Genomic DNA, 5,882 nt, shown 5'->3' with positions numbered 1-5,882 from the left:
CTGGATGCAAAAACTGCTGCCAAGATGTTGTTACAAATCTCGCGATATGGTATCTCTATAGCAGATTATCTCGCGATATGACAGTTTGTATACTCAAAATTCCAGATCAATAGGTGGCGGTAATGCATCTTTTTATGCTGGTTTGGCAAAATCGCCAAAAACACCAGAAGAAGAGGAGTGAGCCGTAACGTACACGAGGAGAGAGTTGTTTGAGTTTACAAATCATTAAAAATTCATCGATGGGTAAGTACATTTTGAGGTATTTTATTAATGTATTTTATTTTTACTTGTTTTACTCGGAGGAACCAAAAGCAAGTATAAGCACACTGTCAAGTTAAATTAAGTTGGGCTAAAGTTAGCTAGTATGCTAAAAGGTAATGTTTAATGCTAGGGCCTTTTTTAACCCTAAAAAGAAACTCTTTTGTGGCAAAATAAAAAGTTTATGAAAATTAAAAGTTGAAGTAGCCAGCTTTCGAATATTTTTAAATTTTCTCAAATTGTTGTTTTATGTGTAAGCGTTATCACAGAATGTTAAAGTGTGTTTGTGTTAATGACTTGTATGAGATATATTAAAAATTATATATTCAGGATACTATATGCATTGACACACACACACACACACACACACACACACACACACACACACACACACACACACACACACACACACATATATTTCTTTATTATTAGGCAAGCTATAAAAGGAAAAAAAAACAATAATTAAATGTATATATGTCACGTTCGAGGAGGAGATCTGGGTCCAGGTGCAGGTAAGGAGTTTTAATGTAAATAAACAAACAAAACACAAACAAAAGGCCAACACGGCACAACACAACTTGAATATAATACAAAATAAACAGAACTGAAAACACGGTCAAGAGCAGGATCCAGGAACACACAGACAAACTAGAAGACACACGAAGACAATGCAGCCGGAATGAGCAGTGAGACATGAGAGTTCTTATAGACCAGATAATAGTGAGCAGGTGTGAGTGTAATCAGTGCTAATGACAAGATAGGAGTGAACAATCAGGGAAGTGCAGTGCAAGGGGAACAGCGACCTCAGGTGGCTGAGGGAAACCCCACAGCCCAGATCATGACAATATATGTACTTTGATATCAATGACATGCAGCACATAAGAGCACATCGGTTGATTACAGTTTTTTACAGACGCTAGGACACATTTCTCAATACTTAGGTCACTTTTGCAAAACTCTTCACACAGTGAGCACAACAGAAGTCTATGTAGGCTAAACTGAGGATCAATTATCATTGTTTTAGCACAAAATGCATTCAATGACTGCATCTCTCAAATTTCATGAATTCTTTTCTCACTCAGACACAACAACTGCCAAAAACCTTTGTACGTACAGCACATTTTGCACATGCTTACATACTGTTTTCAAAACTGTTAAACTTATGTTCCAAACAATAACGTAATGCAAAACTGAACAAGACAGCAAAATTCAACAGCAATATTTTATTGAAACATATTTCAAATCTAAAAATGCAGTAGATTAGCATTACTTTTTTATCTGTATCAGTTGATGGTGTGTATACAAATTCTTGTATTTTGGAATTACTTAGTAACAAAAAATAAAAAATAAATAAACAACATAAAATATTGACGAATTCTGCATCATGTCTGATTCATTCCAGTAACATATATTGCAGTTATAAACAATATATATTGCAATTATAAACATATGTTTCCTTGTTTTACACAAGAAAACACTGTGTAATGCTACATGTTGTTAGTGTTTTTTAGCTCATTGTTTTGTGGGTGACAAAGTGTGTTTGTCGGCTGTCAACCTTTGCTAGTGTTCTGGAAGAATAAGTTTATTTGAGACCTGAATAAAGTGTTTTGGTAGTTGTAGTGCATTTTGAATGTGAAATGAACTGCTTTGCCAAGCTGAAAGTCAGTTAGGAGAATTGTGTGAAGAGTTTTGCAAAAGTGACCTAAGTATTGAGAAATGTGTCCTAGCGTCTGTAAAAAACTGTACTTAGTACAAAAAAATAAAAAATAAATAAACAACATAAAATATAGACGAATTCTGCATCATGTCTGATTCATTCCAGTAACATATATTGCAGTTATAAACAATATATATTGCAATTATAAACAGATGTTTCCTTGTTTTACACAAGAAAACACTGTGTAATGCTACATGTTGTTGTTGAAATGTGTCCTAGCGTCTGTAAAAAACTGTAAACATGTTTAAAGATTAAATTAAAAAGTACTACTCAGATGTAGCATTCTGAAAGTTTATTTCTGAAAATAAATGCAATGAAAGACTGTGGTATGTTAAAACTGTAGGAGGAGCTCAGGAATAATTCACTGAAATCTGTAAATTAATTTGAGCATGGCTGACTTCAATAAGTGCTTTAAAAGTATTTTGTAATTTCAGATTTGCTAAACATGTCCTCTGACTATCAAAGAAAGTGGAGATGTCGAAAGGCAAGAGTTGATGCCTTAGCGGAAGAGGACAGCAGCTCAGAATCCGAGGGGACAGTGGAGCCTGCCTTGGTGTTTTACAATTTCAAATAGGTGGAACCAGATAATTACCCCATGCCATCAGCAAGTAAGGAATATTATATGGTGTTTGAAACGCAGGCCATTTATGGGAAATTCATTAAAGCAAAGTTTGCAAACAGTCAGTTTGTAAATCTTTTATTAGAGGTACAAGTAGTTGTTTATCGATAATCTAATGCCAATGTCGATACCATTGTTTTTGTTTGCTGTCAATTCTGTCTTGCTCTTGAGTTTTCAAAACATTATTACATTATTTTGATTGTGGTGTCACTTTTAGGTTCAGCAACTGTCCAGAGTTGGCCGAATGTCAGTCAGAGACTGTGTATGAACAGGTATGTATTTACCTAGCGTTGTTTGTGTGTTTTGCTGTGTCGTATTTCAGAAAGAAATGACAATAGTAACAGTATCCACAATAATGACCTCAACCTTTGGTAATACTATAATTCTGTCACACACTATATCTACTTATATAATTGCCTGTTTTTGTGTTGAAGTTGTAATGTCTGTGCTAAAATGAGTCATTACTTGTCACAAAAACTTTGGATAGGGATAGAGCACTTATTACATGATAGAGAGTGGTTGTGAAAGTGTATGTTTTAACACTGCATGCAATTGGCAAGCTGCACAGTACTGCTAATTTGTAATACTGATCTTACAATGCATTTTAATATTATGACTGAATCGTTTATTTCGCAGAATCATGTCAAATGCCTTAATGGCAAAATTCAACATGCAGGGTGGTGGCCAGCTGGAAAAGACTGCATTCAAGGCTACACCTTTACATAATATAATACAAGGTAATTTGTGACACATCGTATGTTCCTTGTGTCTTATTTAAAAGACCTGTTTTTATCAGAAATGTCCAAACGCATAATTAACATGTTTTAGTCCCGGTGTTCTCATATGTGGACATGTATGAAATCAACATCCTGCATCACGAATTAAGTCGTCACTTTGTTTTGAAATGCATAACATTTTTCTGAGATGTTGATTCATGACACACAGTTTAAAAATTAGACAAATTTAAACAATTACAAATGATCTTATTTCCATAAGAGTGTCACTACATTACTTTTAGACTTTTTGAAGACTAAGGAGAGGGAGTGGTCCTGGTGAAACATTCAATCATTTCTGTGACATGTAGAGTGTCAGAGAAATCCACTAAAATATAATGTTCTCATGTTACTCATATCACAGGTTAATGTGTTCATGAAATGGATGGGAAAAGTCTTGTTCGACTGCATTGTACAATTAGTTTGATAGATAAAAACACTTTCAAAATAAGTGCTTGTTTAACTTTTTGCTGTTTACATTCATATTTTCTTCCCTCAGATGCTGTGAAGAGGTGGAGCGCAAATGCTACTGACTCAGAAATTGACTCAGCAATGGAGGAACACTTAAAACATGCTCCAGGAAGAGCTGGGGTTGGGGGTTATAAGAACTAAATGGTGGTAAATCCAATGACAAAGTTACTGTTTATTGTTATACTTTTAGAAATATATATATATATATATATGTATATATATATATGTATATATGTATGTATGTGACCCTGGACCACAAAACCAGTCTTAAGTCGCTGGGGTATATTTGTAGCAATAGCCAAAAATACATTGTATGGATTAAAATTGTTTTTTCTTTTATGCCAAAAATCATTAGGAAATTAAGTAAAAATCATGTTCCATGGAGATTTTTTGTAAAATTCCTACTATAAATATATCAAAATGTAATTTTTGATTAGTAATATGCATTGTTAAGAACTTAATTTGGACAACTTTAAAGGTGATTTTCTCAGTATTTAGATTTTTTGCACCCTCAGGTTCCAGATTTTCAAATAGATGTATCTCTGCCAAATATTGTCCTATCCTAACAAACCATATATCAATAGAAAGCTTATTTATTGAGCTTGATGTGTATATCTCAGTTGTGTCAAATTTAACCTTATGACTGGTTTTGTGGTCCAGGGTCATATAAATATATATATATAGAGAGAGATAGATACACAAAATATGCAATTCTGCTGTGGAGCACTAAAATAAAAGTTTTTTTATTTGGAAAAGAATGTTGTGTTTACACTTATATCCTGTGTTTTTTGTTATGTTGTTTGATTAAAAACTCACATTAATTTAAAAATACAGAAAACACAAGTACCACAGATTTGGTTAACTAAATTGCACGATTTGTAGTGTCTTGTTTGAATAGATGTTTAATAACTGAAGGTATTATTCAAAAATGTTAAGTTCATAGTAAAATATCTTGTGGTAAAGTAAAATATTTTTTTTTTAAGCTCACAAATAATGTGTTATTGGTTGTAAAGTACACGTGGGAAAAACGTTTTATTTTGGACCTTTTTGGAACCTTAGTCAAGTTCGGCAAATGTGTAAACCTCAAGACATAATTTAATGCATTTCACGATGTTAAACAATATGGTATGTGTTTATTTTATATTTTAATGTACACACGTAAATTATGCAGCAGTACATCTTATTATAAACATCCAGAATATGACATATTTAGTCGTCCGTGGACGTCCAGAAAAGACGTGCATTTTACGGCCAGAAGACGTCAAAGACGTCGGTTGGATTTCCATTTTGGAACTATTTTTCAACCATGACGGGACGTGACGGAGGGACGTATTTTCAACGGTAATCGGACGTCCAAATGTTTGCTGGGTGACTCTACAATTGATGTTTACAATATATATATGCGATTTATTGCCAAGGTGTGCGTATAAATTGCTTCTGTTCCTTACATAATCTGGACAATAGACAATAAATAAAGACAATAGATACAGAGCTTCAGACACCTGCAGAGTTACTTCTACTTTTGTCCCCTTTGGTTTGCCCATAAACATGGTTAAAGAAACCAGAAAAATCTTCTTCTACTTTGATATAACATAGGTAGCCTATATCTAATGACGGTTGTAAACCAGAGGAATTACCATATGCATATTTAATGAATCTTTAGCATGCAGTCCAATATTTTATTCAGCGTTTTTCTCTGCTATGTAATCCACATAACAAAGTAGAAAAAAAGAAAGCTGGTGTAAAACGCAATTGTTACACCGGGACGTTTAAAATATTCATATGTCAGCAAACGTTTGGTCTTAGGCTACATGTAGATATTTTTCAAAAGCCAAATGCATTTTACATTTAAACAATGTATAGATGAAAGATTTTAGTTTTCTTACTCATGATCATATGGAAGTTGTCCACTCATTCACATCATCATTTGTGTCAATTAATCACGTGCCGGGGCTAAAACATCGTGACGTACTTTGCAGGTCGATTTAGGAAGAGGGTGTGTAACTCGGAGAGTTCATAATGTTAGGCTGCAAGTCAGACTGAG

At 33.7% G+C, this 5,882-nt stretch overlaps 1 long non-coding RNA gene across 1 annotated transcript; it reads left to right on the top strand.

The window, feature by feature from the left end:
* The first annotated feature begins 2,313 nt into the window (after window positions 1–2,313).
* On the top strand, window positions 2,314–3,282 carry LOC141348783 (uncharacterized). Its single transcript, XR_012357562.1, has 3 exons — window positions 2,314–2,583; window positions 2,812–2,866; window positions 3,231–3,282. It is a non-coding gene; the product is annotated as an uncharacterized lncRNA (long non-coding RNA).
* The last annotated feature ends 2,600 nt before the right edge of the window (window positions 3,283–5,882 follow it).

This window comes from Garra rufa, chromosome 13 (assembly GCF_049309525.1).
Source record: "Garra rufa chromosome 13, GarRuf1.0, whole genome shotgun sequence".
NCBI classification, from domain to species: Eukaryota; Metazoa; Chordata; class Actinopteri; order Cypriniformes; family Cyprinidae; genus Garra; species Garra rufa.
Note: the sequence above shows the minus strand (reverse complement) of the source record. Positions and strands in the feature narration are given on the sequence as shown.